Source organism: Girardinichthys multiradiatus, chromosome 3, assembly GCF_021462225.1.
Source record: "Girardinichthys multiradiatus isolate DD_20200921_A chromosome 3, DD_fGirMul_XY1, whole genome shotgun sequence".
Classification (NCBI taxonomy): Eukaryota; Metazoa; Chordata; class Actinopteri; order Cyprinodontiformes; family Goodeidae; genus Girardinichthys; species Girardinichthys multiradiatus.
The window spans coordinates 43,881,640-43,894,637 of NC_061796.1; the positions used below are offsets into that span (position 1 = coordinate 43,881,640).

Consider the following 12,998-nt stretch of genomic DNA (forward strand, 5'->3'; position numbering starts at 1 on the left):
ATGTGCTTTCGCACTTAAAAAAAGTTCAATCAAATTATGTATTTGAATATTTGTCTTTTTTATATAATAGAACAATTTTCCAGTTAAGCTACTACTGCTATTACTACTCCTACCCACCTTATGTTTGACTGCATTTTGGAGTTTTGACAACAGGTGACAGCAAACAGTGAGTCATGTGCCTTTAGTTAACAAGCATTGCTTTGTTTGCTTCTAATTTGTGCCAAATGAAAGCTTAAAAATCCAAGTAAGTAACACAGTGAACTTTTCACCAGGAGAGGTGAACATCTTGCCAGGTGCGGCACCCTGCACCCCACGTGGAGCTTGTCTGGCCACGAACACAGAAGGGAGGCCATTTGGAAATCACAGCAGGGGGAGCAAGGATTGTGAGGTGAGGCTTGCTGCAGCTACTTCTCACATTAAGTGACTGATGTCCCCCTTTGTACAGAACCACCTTTGGCTTTAACTTCCATTTACAGAGAGGGAGCGAGCAAATTTCTTCCCTTTTTCAGTGTGTCGGGGTAAAGCGTTACCCTGCAATAATTGAATCATAGCCATAATAGCAGAAGGTAGAGGCCTGCTGTGTTGCTGAGTTCTTCCTGTTCTCCTCGCTCAGCGTGGGAACAGCCATGGACAAAATCTGCCCTGGAATTAGTGCACAAAAAGAGGCCATGAAAGCAACACAAGCAGAGCAGGTAGTAATTGCTCCTTTCTGCTGCTTTTCCTTTCCATCCATTTGAGCATAGCTTGTGGTGCGAGGCTTTCAGTTTGACGGCAGTGAAGGGGGCATGGTTGTCTAACCTGGCATACAAGTAAGGTTGCCGTTGTGGGATAAAAAACACATCTCCGCCACTGATGCTGTAGTATTGGACATGGTTAAGGTTGAGCTGAAAAGGTAAACAGGTAAATCAATGAGGTGGCAGGTGACTCACCCTCCACAACATGGTAGCTGCGTTAAAAGCTCGCCTCTGTTCAGAGCAGACAGTCTCCAGCTTTTCTTTTTATTTCTGTCTAGTTTTATTTGGGGGCACAGACATATAAAACACTTTACATCAACAGATTGCTTCAATTATTAAACTGCTTCAATTTCCAGTCTGACCAAACAAATTAATTAGTGAAAATCAGACCTCAATTAGCGCTCAGAGTTCCACATTAAATGATCTTAAAAATGGAAAGCTCTGGAAAATCTGCCAAGGAATTAATTCATGAAGCGTTATTTGTTCATGAATTCAACTCTGATTAATGGTGCACTGTATCAGCATTGGCAACACTCATAGATAGTGGGATTTGATCAATTTTATGCTACAGCAAGTACAGCCTAAGCTCATTCAAACTCTAGTTTTCACATTTAAATGCCCTTTACCCATTGAGCTTTAGGATCATATTTCAGACCATCCAGGGAAATTATGGACCAGAGTTTCTGATGAGGATTACATCTGGCATCAGTTTTGTGGAGTCAACAAACTAATCTTTTTAATATAAAGCGCAAAAGCTAAAAGAAGACTGTATGGCCAGCAAAGCTGGATATTTTATGTTCTAATCTCTGCGTGGCCAAACATCTCAAGAAATCGGTGGACATTTGAGGCAGATAAGTATGAAAGTCGACAATGGCCATCAAATACTTTTCATGGGATTTTCTTTAGATAATAAAATATCTCATTAAAAATACATCCCACATATATGGAATATTTTCTCATTTTATCAGCAGAATTATTTCATAATGAGATATTTGCTTGGGTGCAAAAGCTAATTAGTTCTTTTCACCTTTTGTCCGTTAGTTTTATCAAATGATTCGTCCTTTCATAAACACTTTGAGGCAAGGTTAAAACACCTTTTTTGCAGCCAACGTCTGTTTTTGTAAAAGAACCGACGTGACGAGGGGGGTTGAAGTCAACCTGCCGGTCTTACGCCTCTGACTCACCAAGCGAAGTAGTTGCAGCCCTGTGTTGGGTGACTTGTAAAAGTGTAAACCATCGTTAAGGCTTAAGCGTGTGATTTAGTGATTACAGATAGTCTGGGCAGCCCTTAGATTTGAGGGGAAAACAGAGAAATCAGCTATGTATTTCATACACATAATTTGTTGTCATTACCACACGTTGGATGGGTCAAGCTAAAGTGCCACGACACAGAACAGATCACTCATCAGCAGTTATGCTTCGATATGGAAAAATACCAAAAACACGTGAAGCTTCACCGATGTGTCTATCCTCATAGTTTTCTGACATTTACTTAATGTGTAAAGCTCCACTCCGTGCCTCCTTTGGTTTTGTGATGCCGTAATAATTTTTGAAAGCTCACATTTGTGTGGGATATCCCCTGCTTTATTTGTGATTTATGAATGACCAGAGGCAGCTCAGAGAGCAGCTTGTCTTTGTGAGTTTATGACTGGACAGTTTTGTAAATGAGCCTGATCATATCTTTCTAAAACACCAGTCTGTTAAAAATGACCCATAACCCTGTTACTCTTTTCACACACAAGCATATTTTGGTGTCTAAAGCATGGAGATTCTGAAATGTTAAGGTTCAGGAGCCAGCATATCTTTTGCAAAACGTTATTCATAAGGAAAGAAACAGCAGGCATAAGCCAGGTATTAAACTGTTTGGACCCTAACTCATATGTTATGATTAATAACCAAAGCATTTTTCTCCCTAGCTATTATACCTGAGATAAGAACTTTCGTTTCCTCAAGATAACAAGATATTTTCTTCCTATCTTGAGGAAACCATGTAAAAACAATTTACACCAGAGACGGACATTTTCGGTTTCTTCATGAAACAGTCATGAAATGCAGTAAAAACACAACAACAAATGTCTATGGACAGTCACAGCATTTTAGGTATCAACCTAACAGGATACAAAGGAAGAAGAACCTGAATAATGTTATGGGTCACATTTCATGTTAAAGACAGAGAGGGATGCGTGGCTCTAAGGAAGAACAGTATAGAAGAGGAGTAGCAACCATCTTTCAGTCGGATTTATTGATTAGTCCCAGACCAATTAATAGCTACAACTCTTTTGAATATTTAATCCTTAGTTTTCCTCATCCAAATTGCAAAGCACTAAAACCACTTCTGTTTGTTGTTTTGTACCGTCCACCAGGCCCTTACTCTCAATTTTTAGATCAGTTTTCAGACCTTTTATCTGATTTAGTGTTAAATACAGATAAAGTTATTATAGTGGGGGATTTTAACATTCATGTTGACGCTGAAAGTGATAGCCTAAATATAGCGTTTAATGCTATCTTAGACTCAACTGGCTTTGCTCAAAACATTAACAAACCTACCCACCTTTGTCTTCATTCTCTGGACCTTGTGCTGACATATGGCATTGAGTGTAAAGACATAACAAAATTCTCTCATAACCCCATCCTGTCTGACCATTTCTTAATAACCTCTGAATTTAATTTAACCGAGTACTCCACACCTGAAAGAAAATTTCATTATAGTAGATCATTATCAGACGATGCTGTAACAACCTTTAAAGAATCTCTTCCACTTTTAATTTCCTCATTATCACTGAAAAGCACAATGGAGGGCAATAATTCTGTTTCTGCCCCTTCACAAATTGATTCTTTTGTTCATAGTGTTTCTTCATCATTGCGTGATGCATTAGACAATGCAGCCCCCTTGAAAAAGAAGGTAATCATTCATAGGAGGCTAGCTCATTGGTTTAATTCAGAGCTGCGTACTTTAAAGCACAATGTTAGAAAATTGGAGATAAAATGGTGCTCTACACACCTAGAGGATTCCTACTTCATCTGGAAAAATAGGCTACTGTTGTATAAAAAGACACTTCGCCAAGCCAGAACAGCTTATTTCTCATCATTAATAGAAAAGAACAAAAATAATCCTAGGTTTCTCTTTAGTACAGTTGCTAAACTTACACAGAGTCATAGCTCTGTTGAGCCATCCATTTCCTTAGCTCTTAGCAGCAATGACTTTATGGGATTCTTCTTAAATAAAATTGATTCTATTAAAAAGAAAATCTTTGACATACTCCCGAAGATGATTACTTCATCCTCAGCAAGTGAGACAACATTGGAAATAACTGCAGAACCTGATTTGTGTTTGGACTGTTTTGATCCTGTGAAGCTTCCTGAGTTATCAGAAATATTAGCTTCATCTAAACCTTCAACTTGTATGTTAGACCCAATCCCAACCAAATTATTTAATCAGAATCAGAATCAGAATCAGAAAAGCTTTATTGCCAAGTACGTTTTTGGACATACAAGGAATTTGTTTTGGCGTAGTCGGTGCAATACAGTACAAATTAAACAGTATAAACATATCTACAATATCATATAAATATATGTGCACATATATTTATATGATGTGTGTTCCCTTCGTTCTCAGACTGCAGGTTTGCTGGTGGTTCCTAGAGTCTCTAGAAGTAGAATGGGAGGCAGATCCTTTAGTTATCAGGCTCCTCTCCTGTGGAACCAGATCCCGGTTTTGGTCCGTGAGGCAGACACCCTGTCTACTTTTAAGGCTAGGCTTAAAACTTTCCTTTTTGATAAAGCTTATAGTTAGAGTGGCTTAGGTTATCCTGAGCTATCTGTAGTTATGCTACTATAGGCTTAGGCTGCTGGAGGACATAATGACCACTTCCACCCTCTTCGCTACATTCTCACACTACTCTCCAATTTTGTTGGTTGGAGTAAAGGGGGAGTCAGGTTTAGCCTAAACTGGCTCAGTTATGGTTGAGATGCAAACACACCCTCCATTTCTGCTACCTGTATGACCCCTTCTCTTTTCCAATGGTTATAATCAGTCTGACAGAGAGAGGTATCCCAATCCTTGTGGTTTTTAGTATAACAATGACCATCAGTGGGACCCTTTGTGTGGTTCCTTGAGACGACATTGTTGTAAATAAGTGCCGTTTAACTAAATAATTTGAACTGAAACTATCTGTGTAGTTATGCTGCTATAGGCTTAGGCTGCTGGAGGACATAACGACCACTTTCACCCTGTTTGCTACATTCTCACACTACTCTCCAATTTTGCATTATTTGCTGTTATTTCAGCTTTTAACCTTGTTCTCTCTATTCTCTTCCTAGAAGCTACACCTGACCTGGCTCTGTGTCTACCTGTGACACCTTTCTGGAGAGGGGAATCGTCCGAGCTTCTGCTGGCAACAACTTAATGCTCACCCTCTACCGATGATCCACATAGCCCTGTCTTTTAGTGTTTAACCCTTTCTCTCTCCTAGACATGGCTACTGGCTGAGCTTCTACTGTGACTAACTCTATGTGCTCTCTTTCAGACTCTAACCTTGAAAACTGGCTCAAAGTTTATATATTGTTTCTTTCTAGGTGAAACGACTAAAGGAGCTACATCCATTAACATTTACTTTTCCTTCCCATAGAAAGTACTCCTGGATCAGTGCTTCTTTGTTCTCTTTGTGTCTCTGCTCTGTTCTCTCAAACCCCCAGTCGGTCGTGGCAGATGGCCGCTCACACTGAGCCTGGTTCTGCTGGAGGTTTCTTCCTGTTAAAAGAGTTTTTCCTCTCCACTGTCGCTACATGCATGCTCAGTATGAGGGATTGCTGCAAAGTCAACGCCAGTGACTGTCCACTGTCTCTACATCCTCATCCAGGAGGAGGGAATGCTGCAAGTCACTGACTGGATGCAATCTGCTGGGTTTCCTTAGATAGAAAAACGTTTTATCCAATTTGAATAAAAAGCTAACTCCGACTGCACTGTTCAATTGTTAGGATTAATTGGAATGTATGTACCTGACAGTTGTGAAGTGCCTTGAGACAACATGTGTTGTGAATTGGCGCTATATAAATAAAACTGAATTGAATTTAATTGAATTATATCAGCTGCCTGGAAGTGACCTTGATCCAACCAGCTAACTTTTGCTGACATGCAACTAAACACACTAATATTAATTCAGCCTTAAATGGATTTCTGATAAATACTGGAGTCATGAACAGACAGTTTAGCCTTCAGAAACACCTCAATGATGCTTTATTTTAGCAGAAGACATTTATGTTTAATCATTTGACTTGTTGTTAAATAAATTAGCAAATAAATTTGCTTACAGGTTTTTTTCTCATAAGCTCTAAGTCTTCAGTCACTTGTATATCAAGTTGGGGAGCTTTACATGCCACCACAGGTTTCCCAGTAAAGGTTTGCTCATATTTTAGAAAACAAGGAAATTTACATGGCAACAGTTTCATTAAAGGCAACACAGATAAACTTTTGCTGGAAAGAATTACAGAGCTCATGTATAAGTAGACAAAAATCAGTTTCTAATAAACTTTGTGCTCAGATTCTTTTGTAAAAACTTGTTTCCCACTAATGTGACAAAAAAAGCATCCCTTACATTTTTCTCAATGATAATAATAATAGTCATTATAATAATAACAGAATTGATTCATTCACCAGAGCGCTCAGGATGTGCCAAACCACGCCTAACCCTATTGGAGAAGGATCAAATGAAAATAAATGTCTAATCAGAGCAACTTCACTGTTATATGTTAAAATACATCATCAGGAAAGAACAACACGGTATTTAGCAAGGGGTATCTAAACTGTGACTGCTGTCATTCACAACACCTTGAGATTATACAGGAAAAATGACAGTTATTAAATAAGAAATAAATATCAGATCAATCATCAGCCTTTAGCTGCAGCCTCAACCACTAGATTCCAGCTGTACTACACGCAGACTACAGGAGACTGCACAGGTGATTGCTCGGATACGCTCGCTCACTTGGCCTTGCCCCTGACAGATCCCATCTTTGAAATTCAGCAGGAAGCAGCGCCGGTAGAGAATGATTACACTTATTCAAATTAGTGTTTTGACTGAAGTCATCTGGCAGCCACAAAACCAGCTCCACTTCTCCATAAAACCTTGATTCTCAGAATTTAATTTGAAGATTATTTTCAAGAGAAAACAGTCTCCTTATGGTTCTCCCTCTATGAAGCTTTACTCTATCAACAAAAAGCGCAATACAGTCTTCCTGTAGTCATGCTTCACAGGGACACAAAAGCCCATAACTCAAGCTGAGCCCATAAGTTATCTTGAGCCTAAGCCCTCTTTCACTGAACAAGTCCAGCTACAATATTTAGTTCAATATGTGGACTGTGGCACTGTGAGTATCTGCTATGAAGGAGAGAGTCCTACAGAGATTTAGATCCTCCTCTGCAGGAACATGATATAAAGAGAGGTATCAGATTGCACACCTAAGTGCACCATCAGTTTTTTGTCCATTCCTCCCAGATGCACAAGAGATGCCCGGTTTAATCTGGAGAACATGACGGTCATGCAGGATTCCAAAAATTCAAGAACTGGGTCAATATCAACGAGTGTCAGCGAGAACTCTTCTCCCAGTTTCACATAGAAAGAAGGGAAGAGATAAAAGAGCGGCCGGGGGTCAGCACTCCCATTAGCTTTTGGCATGTTGTCAGAAACAGGAGAGAGCGTTAGTTTATTGGACAAATACCCAGACTGCTCAGACCTCTGACATAAGAGGGCCCGTGGGCGGTCGCTGTAATCCTCCTATTCTACACTTTATTAGTTATTAATAATAGTAATTTGTCATTTTATGAATTACTGATAAAATTAATGTTGAGTATATTGAGGATTTACATGAAACAAATCTCTCTAAGATGCTACAGTCAATAATGAGCCTCATGCAGGATGTTTAGGGGGTTCTTGAGTACTGTAGACCTACTCTCAGGAACTTTAAAAGGTTGACAGCTTCAAAAATGGACCAAGGGGCCCAGCAGGTTTAAGATTTTTTGATTTTGAACTTTAAATCAAAAGAAAACAGATGACTTGACATCAGCAAGTTCAGATATCTGGATTAGTTTCTGACACCGTCTTGAAGATCTCACTTCAGAACCTCTGACCCGGTACCCCTTGGACTGCTGCTTTTTCTTTTGATCCAGTCTGGTTGGATAGAGCAGGTTTATCTTCATTTGGAAGTCTTAATCTGTAATTCTTCTTTAAATGCAGTATTAGCAGGTCAAGTTTATTTGCCTTTATGGTCTGCAGTGATTTCAGTTTGCATTTTATGACTTACATATTAAACCAATGTGTCTCATTTAGCGTTTGGATCACCTGTCACTTCACTCAGCACTAACTTTAAAGAACTTAACAACACTGATTGCTTTACATGACAAACTCCTACTTCGTGTTCTGTTGAAGCAGCAGCTTAATGCATTGTCAAATTTACACCAGAATTTCTGATTTATTTTTCTGTCTTGCAATTATAGCAGGGAAATATATAAAGAGAGGAGCTTTCTGGGTAATTTAGATAAACGCTGTTTATGTGAGCAAATAAAACATAAAAAAACAGATGTAAATAGGCTGCACAAGGCCATGTTTAAAGTACTACGCATGATGTAATCAATATACTAATTGGCACATCGCATCATGATCTATATATTTTTTAAAGAATTTATTCAGGGCTACCAACTCTAACTCAAACCTCAAGCTTTTATTCAAATTCCCACTCTCTCACTCTACCCGGATAAGTCTTGCTCCAAATAAGAAAAAAACTTAACACCTTTTATCCACACTGCTGTTTCTGATTGGTCATTCTTAGCACAGTAGCATTTTTTTACTGTTTCTAATCTGCAGCAAGAAGTGTATCATAGCGTAACGTTTGCATGTAAACAGCTGCAGACTAGTAGTTTGTGATGGCACTTGTTTTATGCTGATAAGAGGTACTCTTCACAATTATTTGTTCCCACTTACCTCATCTAATGCCAGATTCACGCTGTGCGATTATTGGTTGTTGTGAAAGAATCATAAGAAAATCCTGGTCATGGGGTTAAATCAGTGGTCTGTGGTCGTTCTGTGTGACAGATACACCGACCGCTGATTTAGCACTCTCACAACCAAAAAATGGTTCGAATAATAAATGCAATAAGGACCAAAACTTGCTGTCCATTCATTATTGCACTGATCAGTGCAATAATCTCGGATCTGTCTGATGTGATTCTGTTGCAGCGACGACTCATGCAGTCTTGCATATTCCATCATTCAGAGTAACATGAGTTTCTATGAGGATGTTGAGCTTGCACAGTGTGATGTGTCCAAGTCCAGTACAATTTTTGAAATTGTACAGTGTTTGCTGGGCTCATGCAACAAGGCTTGGACATCAAACATGAAATCTTTTATCATTTGTTTAAGCAGCAGACAGCAAAAATAAACCCATAGCAGCTCCAACATTGCATATAGGTCTCAATGCCAAAAGCTTTAATCACAGAAAAACAACCCAACAACCTTCTGAACACATTTAACTGTTTAATAACACTTGCATACATGGAACCAATCAGACATGTAGGTTAGACCCAAAAGAAAACATCTGAGCTGTTCAGAACCTGGGTATAATCTGTGCATATGTTGATTTTATTAATAATTCAGTCAACTTTAAAATAAATGTGATACATCTGGGGCCATTTGTCATTTTCCTTTATGTATAACACACAGTGATACTGCAACTTAAATTAGTTTTTCCCACTTTTCTTCGGCTGACCCCCCACCCTAGAACACTGTCTCACTCCAAGCTCCAACCAGCAGTGGACGACCCTGCTGACGATCCATAAACTATGGATATGGATAAATTCAGATTTAACCTGTGAACCTAACTCTGAACTAGTTCTTATTAAGGATTGAACTTTCAGAACACTGGTGTCCATTTTACCTGTCCTGCTGCGGCAAACACTCACCTGTGGTTCTTCTGAACAACTGAGCTCTTGACCCGTCGATTGCAACTTTTTATTCTATGGACTATAATACATTAAAAAATAATCCTTGAGGAAACTAGTAGTTTTGAACCCCACAGAAAATGTGGGAAAAAAAATTTCCCCATTCATTTTATTAAAGTTAAGAAAATGCATCAACGTTTATGTCGTTGGCTGATTATTTATAGAGCTAAAATGATTTGGTAATGGTATTTTTTTTTCATTGTTTGACCTGCCAATCAGCAATCGGATCTGATCAAGGGAACATTTTTCAACTATTGGTGCATCCCTTGTTTTTCACCTTCTCTCTCTTTGTGGTTCTCTGTCGCACTTGATGGTAGGCTGAGCAGGTAATGCAATCAGTTAAATCAGGTGTGCTGGAGCCGTGATACAACTAAAACATGAAGAACGGTGGGCCCTGTGAACCAGGATTGGGAACCACTGCTGTAGAACACCTTTCTAGCAACCTGGACTTCACCTGCAGGTGTAGCTGAAAAACTCAGCTCATCCATCTGCTGCACTGGATAATGATGTAATAGATAACTGTCCCTCCTGCCTGCATGCTGACATGCAAGACATCTCTCTAGAGGCAGTTTCCTCGTTGTCTGGCTGCCCTCTAATCCCAGTCACCTGTCTCTGTGAGATGCTGGAGGAAGGAAAAACGGACAGGATGAACAGAACAAACTCGAAGCAGACTTGATGGGGGCGGCTTCATTTGGGTTTATCGATGCCATCAATATAGGAACATTTCCCGAGTAAAATGGTATCTGGGTTTAAGAAAGAAAATTGTAAGTTTGATGACACTCTCTCCCGGGAGAGAAGCAATTAACCACAGCAATGACAGCATAATTGTCCAAAATGGGTTCATGAAACAGGCACGAAATAGATTAACAGTTTAAAGTATTTGAGAAAACCATGCAGTCTGGTTTGGACGATAAATAAACAATTCCAACAGTTACTATGATTGTTCCCCCTCCAGGTTTTGTCTGCCCACTTTCTCCACAGAAAGTAAACCTGTCATCTAACGTCTAAACAAAACGCAAGGCGCGATAAAAGTTACCAATAAAGTAGCCTGAAGATGAAATCTATTAGTGGAAATGAAGAGGAATCGCGTCAGAAGCAGGCTGACACCCGTCGTAAATCGTTTCTGACAGCTCCTAATGGAGTGTTATTACCGTCACGCACAGCGCACAACCCCGCCGGTTGTAGCCTGAGCTACGGCGCTTTAAGAGCGGTCTGCAGAAGTGAAAGGTCCGGGGAAGCAGTGAGGACAAATCTGGCGTCAACTTAGACACAGTTCTGCTGAGGTTTCAGGTGTAGGGGAATCCAGAACCTCTGCTCTGTACGGGTTATAAACTCCGGGACACACATGCAAATAGCTCCACAGTAACAACACCAACACCAGCTCAGCGCCTGGGTACGCAGTTGCCAGAACTGCCCAAGCAAAGCACAGGAAGAGGCAAATGTGAAATGCAGACACAAGCTGCTGAGAAGAGACTTACCCGAGCAGTATTTCCACATCTGTTTGATGAGACTGGATGTTCGGAGCTCACACTTTGCTGCATTCAAAGCCTGGAGCTGATTTTTAATGAAGACGAGCTGTAACTGTCCACCGACTGCGGTGGCCACCAATCAAAATATTTCTCCCTACTTGATGTACAATGTAACTATTTAGTTATGGCAAATGGTGCCTAATCTGTCCTGAGTGGCATTGCTGCGTGACTGACATGGAGGCGCAGCCAATGAGCGCGAGCAGAGTGCTCCGCCTCGACCAATCGGGTTGTGCGCGTGGAGTCAGTGGAAGGTGAGCCGAGAAGTAGGAAGAGCTACTGGCGACATCATGTGTTCACAGTATATATATTCATCCGCTTGTCATGTTTTGAGAGCAAGGTCTTCACTTTCGCTGCTTCTTCTACAGAAATTCGCCGGAAACCAGTGGCAGTGAGTCCAACCTGACCACGAACACCCCAGGCCACGTGGGCTGCAGATATTTAGTCTGTACATCCAACTCCTCTGTTGTGGAGAAATGTCGCCTGGAAAGTTAGGACATTTAAATCATACGTTTGCCAAGAAAAGCAGATGGAGTGACAAAAAATACTAACGCTGGATCTTGTTTCTAATATTCTTCTCATCATTATGTGGATTCGCTATTGTTTTCTGTTATATTCATATGCCGCATGCTATTAATAAGTGGTACAATGTGGCCACAGTTATAGGAAGTGAGAACGTGCGGGAGTTTGTGGTCCTATTTTCGCTGTTCGCGGCGGAAGAACACTATGTTTTCAGTGAGGAGTAACGGGAGCGTCACTGTGACAGACAGGCGCATGTGACATCTTGACAATAGCAACACTTGGACAAAAGTGACTGCTGCTGGAGAACTGGAGTTTTCAGAAAGCTCCAGCCGACATTTCCTTTAAACTGATTTCATTTTCCTACCCTGAACGGGATGTGCGTTATTAGTCTGCGTCACATTACGTCAGCGTGACAATGGGATTTAAAGTAATAAGGCTTAATCATGAGATGGAATAGCTTTAAACAGTAGAATATTAGTTAAAAGTTGTTTACAGTGCAGATAATTCAGAGATTTAAGCATCAAAATAAATAACATACTGTTTTATAATAATAATAAATAAAAAATAATAAGAATAAGAATAAAAAACACCAATAAAATCGTTTAAAAAAAATAAAAGTACAAAAGGTTTTGGCAGAATAATAAAAAGAAAAATATTTACAGACGTTATATGCTGACAAAACACAAAAAGAACAAAATGGAATTAAAACAAGATTAAGAAAGGGCCATTAGAAAGAAAGCTGACAGATTAAGCTGTATTTAGATTCTTTTGGAGAATATTTAAATTGTGGATAATTTTGGAAACAACGGTTTGGGCAAGTTGCACATATGTAGAATAAAACATCTGCCTATTCTTTGTTTGAATGTAATTTATTCCATCAAGATTTTAATTATTTAGCATTTACTAGTTAAACAGAGTAACATTGTTTATCTGCTTACTGGTAAAACCTGGGCCCTGATACTTCACATTGATCCTACCCTGACACTTTTCACCTTTCTAATCAATTTTTGCAGACTAGTCACACACTGTCACATGGGAACAACAATCTTGAGCAGAGGTCCACTCTCCCCAACAGAAAGGCAGTGGCCAGCTAATATGGAAGAACTCAAGAAAGCATCTGAGTTGTTGTTGTTTTGCCTGTTTTAACGTAGCCTAAAAGCATTTTCAAAATTTAGGCCCCATAATTGCTACCAAAGAAAATCTCTTTACCAAAGATTTCCTCCA

At 39.7% G+C, this 12,998-nt stretch overlaps 1 protein-coding gene and 1 long non-coding RNA gene across 15 annotated transcripts in view; one reads left to right on the forward strand and one right to left on the reverse strand.

Moving 5' to 3' along the window:
• The window catches only part of mef2d (myocyte enhancer factor 2d), a 139,515-nt gene extending 128,159 nt beyond the window's left edge, over positions 1 to 11,356 (reverse strand). For 11 of the 14 annotated variants that reach the window (XM_047360458.1, XM_047360459.1, XM_047360454.1 and 8 more), the window contains exon 1: positions 11,205 to 11,356. The gene's annotated coding sequence lies outside the window, so the exon portion shown is untranslated. The remainder of the gene's footprint in view (positions 1 to 11,204) is intronic. The other 3 variants (XM_047360456.1, XM_047360460.1, XM_047360455.1) reach the window with 1 other exon arrangement.
• Positions 11,357 to 11,364: 8 nt separating this feature from the next.
• Positions 11,365 to 12,626, forward strand: LOC124865412. The gene is made up of 2 exons (XR_007037578.1): positions 11,365 to 11,506; positions 11,621 to 12,626. It is a non-coding gene; the product is annotated as an uncharacterized LOC124865412 (long non-coding RNA).
• The last annotated feature ends 372 nt before the right edge of the window (positions 12,627 to 12,998 follow it).